This window comes from Ictidomys tridecemlineatus, chromosome 5 (genome assembly GCF_052094955.1).
Source record: "Ictidomys tridecemlineatus isolate mIctTri1 chromosome 5, mIctTri1.hap1, whole genome shotgun sequence".
Taxonomy (NCBI): Eukaryota; Metazoa; Chordata; class Mammalia; order Rodentia; family Sciuridae; genus Ictidomys; species Ictidomys tridecemlineatus.
In genome coordinates, this window is record NC_135481.1 from 32958902 (window position 1) to 32970664 (window position 11763).

The 11763-nt window shown below is 40.0% G+C and overlaps 1 long non-coding RNA gene across 1 annotated transcript; it reads left to right on the forward strand.

Moving 5' to 3' along the window:
* Positions 1–4220: 4220 nt before the first annotated feature.
* Positions 4221–11257, forward strand: LOC144377747 (uncharacterized). Its single transcript, XR_013438790.1, has 2 exons — positions 4221–9155; positions 9285–11257. It is a non-coding gene; the product is annotated as an uncharacterized LOC144377747 (long non-coding RNA).
* Positions 11258–11763: the final 506 nt, after the last annotated feature.

Sequence of the window (11763 nt, forward strand, 5' to 3'; positions counted from 1 at the left end):
CGGGGATGGAGAGAAGCTCATAGCTTTAAGAACTATTAAGGAGACAGAGTAGATGCTACTTGATCATTGACTGATTGTGTTTCTGCCAAAGGGAGCTATCTAAAACACAATTTGGACAAGCCAGGTAGACTACTAGATTATTGTCCTCTCTACTCCGGCATTTCTAAGGCTTGCCTAGATGTTAAGAACTTGGGTAGTGTAGTAACCTGAGGCTAATAACACAGGCTGTGGATTCAGACAGCATGGCTTGAATTCTAGCAATGTTATTTGCTAGCTATGTGACATTGGGCAAATTATTTGACTTCTCTGCTTCTCTGCTCCAGTGTCTGCAAAACAGGGACCACTTTGTTTGGAGTGTGGTGAATGCACACAAATGAATGCATTTAATGTGCTTAAAACAGTTTCTGCCACCAGTATCTGTTTATCAATCAATTACTCAATCATTATAACTCTTAATTGGAATAAAAGCTTTTTTGGTCATAAAGGAATTTTGTAATTTTGCAACTTTTGCAGATAAAATTCAAAAACTGATGTGCTTGCTAAGTTTTAGATTTAGAAAATGGGTATATCAGGTGAAAAGGAGGAAGCTACTTCCTGATGTTTGTGGTCTCCGGTGGGTCAAAGGGTGTTCTCAAAACACACTTTCGTTTTGCTAGGAATTTCTTACCCCTTTCAACTTCTCTGAAACTCATTTCTAGGAACTAGTTATCCAGATGTGTGGTGTGGTGGTGAAGCTAGGACAATGAGTCGTAAAAGCGAAGTCCCGTAATAGTGACTCCCTGAGCTCCCAAAAAACAAGCTGAGTCCCATTGTCACCGTTCACAGAAGCAGCACCTGGACTGCTGGATTGTGGCCTCTGTGCCAGCTGTGGCTAAAATAAGGCAAGAGGCCACTTAGTTTTGTGCTGGGTGGCTGTGTCTTTTGGGCCTCTCCTCTTCCCACACACAGTACTTCAGTAAATTCATACAATTAAATATCACACAAATAAAATGTCAACTACAGCAAAATTCCACACCACAGTGAAAACTTCTGTTGTACCTTGTCAACTATGAAAGGGAGAAGGTATCAGAACTTATGATCCAATAACAGAAGTTCATTTGCACACAATAGGTGCTCAATCAACATTTGTAGCTTGCTGATGTTGTAATGGTTTATGAAAACACAATCCTAGAACATAGTCTAAACAAACTATCCGATTAAATATGGATTTACCAAGAAAAGAGAATGCATGAGGCTAAATTGAGTTGCTTTACATGTTCTTCATTTTGCAAAAGGATCTTAAGAACCTGTAAAATAAAACACAGACTTAAAGAAGTCACAAAAATGTACAGTTTTTATATTATTATTTTATAAGATGAATGTCCTATAAAAGCTCCACTTAAAGAAACAGGACTTTCACAGCTACTCTAGATGCCCCTTCATGTGCCTCAGTCTTAGCTCCTCCATTTCTCAAAAGTAACCTCTCTCAAGTGTGTGTGTATGTGTGTGTGTGTGTGTGTGAGAGAGAGAGAGAGAGAGAGAGTCTAACAGCGTACCTTTCATTGGGTGCCTCCTTAGAATGCTATAGCTAGTCTTCCTTAATATCTTTTAAGTCTCTTTTAGACTATAGATCTCCTCTCTTCCCTCTTTTTATAATTTAGCTGTTGAAAACCCCAGAGCATTTGATCTGTGCATTTCCCCACAGTCCTGATTTTAACAATCATGTCCTTGTGGCATAATTCAATATGCTCCCATGTTTACCATACTTTTGTAAAGTGGCAACTAGCTGTGGAGATTTTATCAGACTCAGTTCGATCCCTTCAGCAGACTGTAGGTGGTGTGTTCTTTCACAGAAAAGCACACCATGCCTGCTTTGTATGATGTGAGCAAATGTGCATGCTCATTACCTATCTGGAGTAATTCCTGGGGGCTGCAAAATGGTGGCTTTCTAATATTATAATTTCTTCTTTGTTTATTAGTTAGAATATTTTGCAAAGAGATGATTTCTTTTTTGTAGTACTAGGGATTGATCCCAGGGGTGCTTTACCACTGAGCTACATTCCCAATCTTTTCTATTTTTGTTTTTCAAACAGGAACTCAGTTGCTCAGGTTGGCCTCAAACTTGTGATCCTCCTGACTCAGCCTCCCAAATTGCTGGGATTACAGGTGTGTGCCGCTGCACTGGCTTCAAAGAGAGGATTTCTATCATTTACTGTTTGGATACCTAGAAGCACCCAATTTCTATAAGATAGATAAGAACCATGCTTGATTCTTTTCAGTTATTTATCAAATTTTAAGACAATTAATTGGTTCTCTCTTTTCCTCCAAAAATAACCAATTGGATTAGAAAGTTATTATGAATTAATATACTTATATTTTATGAGTTCCAATAAATTGCAATTATTATCCTGTTTTTGAAGCTCAGACTGTCTCATCTTCAGCCTCTGGGAGCCTCTTCAAAGTGACTTTTGTGCATCTCAACATGATCTTTATTGTCTTTGTTAGCTTCTTCATCACTTGGTATAAAAAGATATTCCAGACTTATTCTGTTTCTCCAAAATGCTTCTTTAATTTTTTCAAGTGGAAAGCATTCCAAGACCACAGTCTAAGTATCTGAGTTGCTAGAGATGCTCATTGTTACTGGTTGGTCACTTTCTGTCTGTCCACGTCTCTCTCTCTCTCTCTCTCTCTCTCTCTCTCTCTCTCTCTCTCTCTCACACACACACACACACACACACACACACATCCCTCTTAATAAAATAACTCAAGGGTTCATATGATATTTCTCATTCAAATTCAGAGCTATAGTTTTTATTTTAAATTAAAGTTTTTCTATATTAACTCTTTATCTCATTTCTTTTATACCAAGGATTCTGGATCTCAAGAACACACACACACACACACACACAAAAAAAAAAAAAATAGAATTAAAGTGTCTGATATTTCATAATTGCTCATTTATGTGTCTCATATTACCTGTATAATAACCTAAACATAACAATACAGATATTGTCACCACCAAATTACTGAGAAGAGTTAAACATTTTTGCATATGCTCTTCCCTTTTCTCTCTATTCTTATTAAAATCTATAGTCTACCTGCATTGTCTAAGCATATAGTCATTAATGTACTGTTTTTCTCTTTTAGGCTTCCTTTTGGTCTTGGTTCTATAGGTCTACATGTATGTTTAATACTCACCACTAGTCCTTGGATGGATGTTTCTTAAGATATTTTCATGTATGAACCTATTTTCTAGTGGAACAATCATCCCTGAGTTCTTTCATGTTGATAACAACTTGTCCATGGTCTTTATACTTGAAGAGCAACTTTTTTTTTTTTTTTTTTAAAGAGAGAGTGAGAGAGAGAGGGGGACAGAGAGAGAGAGAGAGAATTTTAACATTTATTTATTTTTTCTTAGTTCTCGGCGGACACAACATCTTTGTTGGTATGTGGTGCTGCTGAGGATCGAACCCGGGCCGCACGCATGCTAGGCGAGCGCGCTACCGCTTGAGCCACCTCCCCAGCCCCTTGAAGAGCAACTTTGCTGTATATGAAACCATTGGCTCCCCCTTTTTCCTTTGAATATCTTAAATATGTTCCTCCATTTTCTTCTACCATAAACTATTATTGTTGACAAGTTGATAATTATCTTTCTTCCCCTTACCTGAGGGTATCTAGATACCTCTTCTTTAAAGTTAGTCAATTGTACTAGACATATCATTGTGTTGATCATTCTGGATGAGTATTCTTTTTTTAATATTTATTTTTTAGTTGTAGCTGGACACAATACCTTTATTTTATTTATTTTTATGTGGTGCTGAGGATCAAAACCCAGGACCTCAAACATGCTAAGTGAGCACCCCACTGCGGAGCCACAACCCCAGACCTGGATGAATATTCTTAAGTATGTCATTTACTCTTTCACTGTGTCATCTCAAGTCTCTAAATTCCAGGACTGTTGTCATGAATTATTATTTTTAGTATTGATTCTGTTCCCTTTCTTTGGATTTTTTCTTTAAGAGATTTCCACGATTGCTATGTTAAATTTCCTTTGAGTATCTTCAAAATTGTAAGTTGGTCACAAATTCTTTTATCTTTCTTCATTTCTTTTTTAATTAAAAATAAAAAGTTTTCTCTTCCTATGTCTCTTAAATTGTCATCTGTTTTGTTTATTGCTTTTGTCTCCTTCTAGTTTAATATTCAGTTTTGAGATTTATTTCCCCTTTGGTATCTAATTTTTTTCCTGAATGTGACTACTTCATTTCTGAGTTTTTTTCCTAATTCTGATTGATGTTGTTCTTTACATCTGCATGATTTCCACAACGTCTTTTAGATTTTACAAGGTTACAGTTTTGATCTGATCCATGAGCATGTCTTCCCAGCATGCTCTTTTGAAGGAATGTTGTTCTGACCCTTATTTCTCATTTATTGTGTCAATAACTTTGTGTAGGATTTGACATCTTCACATTTCTTTTCTTGTTATTGCATGAAATTAATTTTTCCTGAACTTTTAGGAGGAGGTCTTGTTCACTCCAGCTCTTTTTCAATTTGCAGAGCTCCCCCTTCTATTGTTTTTCTTGTCATGTTAAAAAATAATGTGCTTGTTTTCTAAGATTTCCTGGCTCTGTTCTACATCTGTAGACACTCTTTTTACTCCCTCTGTCTCTATTTTCCTTATCCTGCTCAGATTTTATTCCATCACTTGCTTCACTATGTCGTTTCAGATTCTATTTCTTGAGCCTTGTGCTGGAAGAATCAGGCTGATTAGTTTTGAGAGTTCATGTGACTCAGAGCTTACCGTGACCCTTGTATTCTCCCACTGTTGGCATGAGTTAACTTTTAAAAAAGTTTTAACTACTGTTCTCAAATTGTTCTATTATATTTAAGCAAATACCTCTCATCCCTTTTGGAGTCTCTAGTTCTCATATCAGTCAGATTCCCTGTGCATTTCTTGTACTTTCTCCCACAAAGGAGCTGACACCATGCATGTTTGGTATTATGAGTGTGATTTGTCCCTCCTTATTTGCATTTGAGTTCCATAGAGATAACTTGATACATTGCATTTTAAATGTTGTTGATGTGTCCGGTTTTGCTACATTTTGTTTGCTCCTATGCTAAGATTTGTTGAGATTGAAAAACTAGGCCACTGCTGTCTCCATCTTCAAAAGCTTTTTCTTTTAACCAAAGGGATTCATAGTTGTATCCTTTATCTAGGAAATTCTTTTAGAACATTGAATATATGGTTTGCTTTACAAAAACTGTTTACATACAACCAGTAGGAAACCCATCTATTATGTAAAGTTGTACACAGTCAAATTGTTATATAGGTTCATGCTGAGACCAAACAAAACAAAACTGTGAATGTATTGGATATTTGAGCTTGGGAAAACCACTTGTTAGGACATCCTTTTTCTCATTTGGAAAATGAAAGGCCTTGGCTGAACAAATTCTTTATTCTTTTCCTTATTAGCACTTGATAGTATTAAACTCCATAAAGCTCTGAGTGGTTTGTACTAAAAATGGAAAGACAAAAAGAAAAAGAAGCACCAGCATAAGATATTTTAAAAAATAGCCAAGTGAGTTTACCATTAAAATCAGTGCAGATGATTATTGCATTGTGATCAAGTTATAGCTGTTTATTCTTTTAAGAAACAAAATCTTCAGACTTATCTTCAGCTCTCTCTTGCTCACTGACCATTTTCAGATTAACAGTCTTATCCCAGATACCTGGTCCTCTGTGATTACACAGCACTTGTTACAACCTGGAAATCAAAGCTAAGTATTGAAGGTTTACTAAGGACGAGTTGTTCATATGCATTATTCAAGGCAGTTTCCCACCAACTCAAAGGAACAGAGGAGTAGTTCTCACTGGTTTCTTAACAGAAGTACCTGATGGCTTTTAAAATTACTGATGATCTGGTGCTTACGCAAACTAATTCAATTGAAATCTATGGGGGTGCCTGGACATAGGTAATGTTAGGAGGGCGGAGACTTCCTATTCTTGCTTTTACATGATGTATTGAATCAATTGCCTAAGATTTAAGGTTACATAGTTCCTATGTAACAGAGTCAAGATGTGACTTGTCAAAGGCCTCTCTAATGCTAAAGTACATGACCATGCTTAAACACCCAGTTGAGCAAACTCTTTGGCATGTGTTTAATGAGGGTAAAACCATGTCAACTAATATTCTGTTTGCACTTCCAGTATTCACCGCAGTGCCAGGCACATGCGGGCATCCAACAGATATTGTTGAATGAATGGATGAACAGAAGAATGAAATAGATAATGTATTTCACATTGAATTTTCCTTAAAAACATCCACAGGACCTGTGAGAATACATCAGGTCTGACTTTTTGTCTCATCCAAAATGCTATCTGTCCAGTGCTCCAGGCACTTTTTGAGTTGTCCCCCAACCCAGTGGCACAGTTAGCTCTCCAGCTCCACCTGCTGATGCATCAAGTAGATACCGGACTTCCCCAGCTTTCTGTTGGAGGGAATATAGGAAAATACACCAATAGAAGCCCTGTAAAATCTGCCATTTTAAAAGACATTTTGAGTCTTACATGCAATGCTGATTACCTCTGCTCTTTATTATATATAGCCAATCCCCCAGACACAGGTTTTCAAGGCCAAGGACTCTGAGGACAGAAGAAGGTAAAGGAAGCAGAAAACTATGGCTGCTCCCATGCTCCAGCTTGTTAATATTAACTATTTATTTAAATTCTTATTGGAATACATAATATAAATATATGGAAACACATATATTTTTCCACTGCTTTTTGCAATTTAAACATGCAGATCCAATTCCCATGGGTAACCTGAAATAAGGTGAGTAATTTTCACCATGTCATGAACAACTTGAGAAAACTGAAGTAGAGTGAGCATTGAATGTAAATGCATTGTTATATGGAGACTTTGGTGACTATTGCTGATTCCCTTCAGTGGATTGCCCTCAGGCTCTTGAGTCTGAGAGCAGTTTGGGCATCAGGATGACTAGAAGCTTTAGCTCAGTCTTCTCATCTTCTTCATTTTTTTTTTTTTTTTGTCTCTAACCATCACATGAGTTGCTACTCCAGCCTTAGCCATGGCTCTGAGTTGAGAGACGTTGTACTCAATGTTTTATTTGTTCCCAGACTCTCATCCTTCATGGAAATTACTGCTAAAGTCGAGCCTGAAACCAGGGTTGAGAACGGATACAAAGCCTGTGTGGACATCCCCAATTTTCAACCCAGTTTCAGTTGGTCTCACTGCTCTTCTGTGTGGGTCTGAGTAATTAACAATTATTTAAAACATTTCCAATTCCTACAAAGCCTTCAGAATCTTCTCAAGGTCTGTGCTTTTTTTTTTCTCTCTTTTATTGGAGGACATAGTCCAGTCTTCTGAATATATATGAGAGTTCAAGTTATTGGCTAGTGTTCAAGTTTTGTAGATCAAATATTATTTAAAATAACACTGTAGAGTGAAAACAATTGTAGAATTAGCCAAACCTGGGTTAACTTTTCCTTCCTCTATTTTTTCTGAAATAGTAAATGGGGATATCACCACATACTTTTTGATTATGATTAAAGACCTAGAACTTTAAGTTTTAGATATTAGCCCTTTTCCCTCAGCACTTTAACTCCAGGAGAGCTTCGCTTATGTTACTAGAACTTGGCAGAGCATTTAGCTCTCAGTGAAATTGAACACACTGGGCAGATCATCAGCTGGGGATTTTCATTAGCTATGTTCACACAAAATGGAATTTGTCATTTTTGATACTTGTTTCTTCCACTTCTTTGGAGCTAGCCTTCCTCGGCCTTAGTTCTCAGAGTTTAAATGAAAGCCTTTCATGAGTGCTTCAGTATGCAGTAGTTCAATGAGGGATCTGGAAAAGGCCTGCCTCCAGCTTGGCTTTACAGTCTTCTCCTCCTGCTCTATTTCACTGGGGTGTCCAGAGAGGGTGGCAAATGAGAACAAGAAGCGGAGGGGCCCTGACACGATAGAGCGTGGAGATTTATTTTCTTCACTTTCATATAATAAACCCCCTCAGGGTCTGAGTTAGCATCATCATTTTTCCTTAGTCTGTGGTGTGAAGGCTGCCATCCCTGTGTGGGGAGATTGATGTCTCCTTTACTCTAAATAATCGGGATGAAGGAATTCATCAGAGATTCCTCAGATTTTGCTGGGCTTAGAATTTCTGCCCTAGGCTTGGAAATCAAGAGTCATAGAGCTCATTAGGACTGAACAGAAGAGAATCTGGTCCTGAGGAGAGAAGGCCCGAAAAGGCTTTGTAATTCTCTTCACGCTGGGATAGGCTGTCCAAATTACTTCAGTTACCGGGAAATTCTTCCATAGCAATCAGAGATGAAAGTTGTCATATCTCCATGCTTGTGGAGGGATACGGAAATGCAGAAGTAGGGGAGCTGGCCAGAAAGATGTCCATTTGGCCACTGTAATCTGAGCAACTTGGTACAGACAGCATGTCACGCAGTCCAGGACTATTTCTGGGAGTAGGACTACAGTCACTCTTGGCAAGTCCATCTTGAAGGCATGGCCTGCAGAGGTCTTTGCAAAAAGAGTCCTTGTGTTCCAGACAGTTGGGATGCTCAGTCAGCTTTATTTTGGGTTAGATTCCCAAAGAACTAAAGCTATTTTACTTCTTTCTTTAACTTGAGGATACACAGGTTCCCCCTTTTGTCCTTCACGTCTTCATTTTCCAATTCTTCCTCAAACTGGAAGGACACTTTGGAATATAAGCCCTCCAGATCCCCTGGAGAATGGAATATTTCCCCAGCAGTCAGAGTGATGGTAGCCCACAGCCTCCAATTCCTAGTCCTTTCATGGGCTGCCTGGGCTGCAGAATGTTACTCCCTAGGTCACATCCACAGAGCTGCCAGGAGCAAGGGAAGGTAGGGACAAAAAGCCCCCCTGACACAGAGCTCCCTGCTGAGGCTTCCTTAGACTTCCCTCCAAGGTTGGTTTCTCCTACTTCCCAATCCTGCTTCCTCCTGCTTCCTCCTGCTTCCTCTCACAGGTGCCAAACCCTAGTATACATCTCGAAGCTCCCCTTCTGGCTCCGTGATGGCTTTGGAAGAACCTAACTTGGATGACTCAGTCTCAGTGAGGGATCTAGCCCCGGACCTGGGCAGAGTTCTGTGCTCAGATCTCTGGACTTTACTCTTGATAATGTCAACAGTAAGTCTGAGACTTAGAAAATACTTTTTTCTTTCAACAAATCTTGGCTTTCAAAACTGTTGTCCTCTAGGGATTAGAAGAAAAAAGTGAATTTGAAACTCAAAGTGAGGAGTGGCTGTTTTGTTCTAGGCTAGGTTCTCGCCAATGACCCATGGAAATGAGATGAACTGGGTTTAAAAGAGCTGGCTGCAACATTGAGCTAAGAAAGTGGCCCAAAACCACGTGACACAGAGGTAAGTTTTTCAGATTAAGAGAGGGACAGCTCTGCAACCTTAAGGGCCAGCTTCCATGCTGAAAAGGGAGTGTGAGCCCATGTTTATAGCAAAGATATCAGAGGGGGATAAAGTTTCAGGGGTGGAGTCTTGCTTCATGATGTCTCATGGTCAGCAGATCGATTAACCTCTTGGTGAGTCATACCCATCTCAGGTGCTGTGTGGGATCTTAGGCAGAGCTAGCGGCAGAGGTGCATCTGCATCACGGGTTCAATCCTTGAAAGGGAGTTCACAGAGCCAGGCCTATCCCCCTCAAGAGGCTACTATGTGCAACAAAATCCACACACAGCCCACAGACAACTTGTGACACCAAGTCTGCCCTTAACTTGGAGTAATAAATGCCATTGATTCAATGAGCGAGTAGCCACAAGGCAAAAGGAAATGAAAAAAAAAAAAAGGTTGGAAAGCATAGATATCTATATAAGTTTTGCAATCTCTGGGCACCAGGCAAAGACTGGTTGGTTTTGATGGATAAGCACTGTCCTTCAGCCATGTTGCACTGAACCTCTGGACTGGCCTCAGCAGACTTCACTGTTCCTGGTGGTTTGGGAGGCTGGGATGCGTAAAGGGGAAGAATCGGCAGCTGTGATGGTAATCTAGCTGCAGTCTTTTTATTTCAGTGCCTCTCTATCGTGTACCATATTTTCTCAACTTCTTTCAACTTACAGGCTTGTTTTTGAGGCTCTGGAGGATCCTTAATCCTGCAGCCTGCAGATATTTCCTCCTGGATACAAAGGGAACAAGAAGTTCAGTTTCAGAGGTCAGCCTCTCTTTTAATGCCTTCTGTGCTTGCCTTCTGTTGGATGGCACACCATTCATCTGCCTGCTCAAGGACTTGTGATCATGTCGCCAGAGGAAGTGGCCACCAAGGAACCTTCTTGGATTCCTTCCTGAAAGAATGTGGCTTAACTGCACCATCCAGCATTCCCAGGGTTCCTACACCTTAGCACACTCAGCTTCCTCTGAGGTTGGTTTCGCCAACAGAAACATGAGGGGAGCTGCCATGAAGAGAGTCTGCCAGCTGGCTGTGCTTCATGGGTCCAGATCTTTGGGTGCCCAGTTGACTAAAGCAGAGCTAAGCAGTTCTAGTTTTCAGTAGATCTACTCCCTGAAGACTCTCTGTTTTCTTTTTTAAAATGTACACGTTATTTGGTCCTTTCCCACGACCAAGCAGAAGTACCTAAAACAAATATTATTAACATAAGTATATTTTTAAGCAACTACTATGAGCCATGCCCTGTTCTAAGTCTTTACAAGTATTACTATGTTTAATTCTCACAAGAACTCTTCAGAGAAGTTGGCTGTGGATATGTACCAGGAGAGAGGCACAGAGAGGAGTCAAGTGAGAGGCATCCATTCTGGTTCAGCAGAACTCTTCATAAAGTGCTAATGACATTTTTTTTTTTTCAGTTGCTGAGAAACTGTTCACAGAGTACCTCTTGTGTTATGGTTTAGATGTGGTAGCCCCCAAAAGCTCATGTGTGAGACACTGTGAGGGGGTTCAGAGGGGAAATGATTAGGTTGTGAAAACCTTAAATAAATCAATGAATTGACCCACTGATGGGATTACTGACTAATGGCTGGAGGCAGTTGGGTGTGGCTGGAGGAAGTGGTTCATTGAGAGTGTGCTATGGGGACACCTATTTTGTATCTGGACAGTGGAGTCTCTCTTTCTCTGCTTCCTCATCACCATGTGAGCTGCTTTCCTCTGCCACACTTTCCCACTGTGATGTCCTGACTCACCTCGAGGTCCAAGGAATGGAGCCAGCTGTCTATGAATTGAGACCTCTCAAACTGTGAGCCCCTAAATAAACTTTTCCTCCTCTACAACTGTGCTGGTAGTGTCTCTTAATCTTAGCGGTAAAAAAGCTGACTAAAACGTGTAGTATGCCAGGTATGCTACCAGTGATGGGGGACAGAGTGCTGAACAGACATGTCCCTGCACCGATGGAAGTCAAGGAAGGTCATAGCATGTGTTGTTGATGGGCAATACCTCCTACTTTGGGGTGTCCTCCACCTCCAAAAATTTAAAATCAAACCCTCTTCTGCCCAAATTCTACTTAAAGGCTCACTTGGGAAAAAACAGTTTTCTGGAAAATTTCTAAAGGACATATTCTATGCATCCCATCATCTTTCCAAGTTCCCAGTCTCAGTGAATGACACCACCTTGGTTGTCATCCTTGACTCCAATCCTCCTCTCCCATCTCTTATCTCATCGGTCAATAACCAAGTCCAGTTAGCTCCACTTCTTACATGCCTTGAGTCAATTCACTCCTCTCCATGCCCATTGCCACCATCAGCTGCCATCCAGAGTTCTGTAACAAACCTGGGCTTTG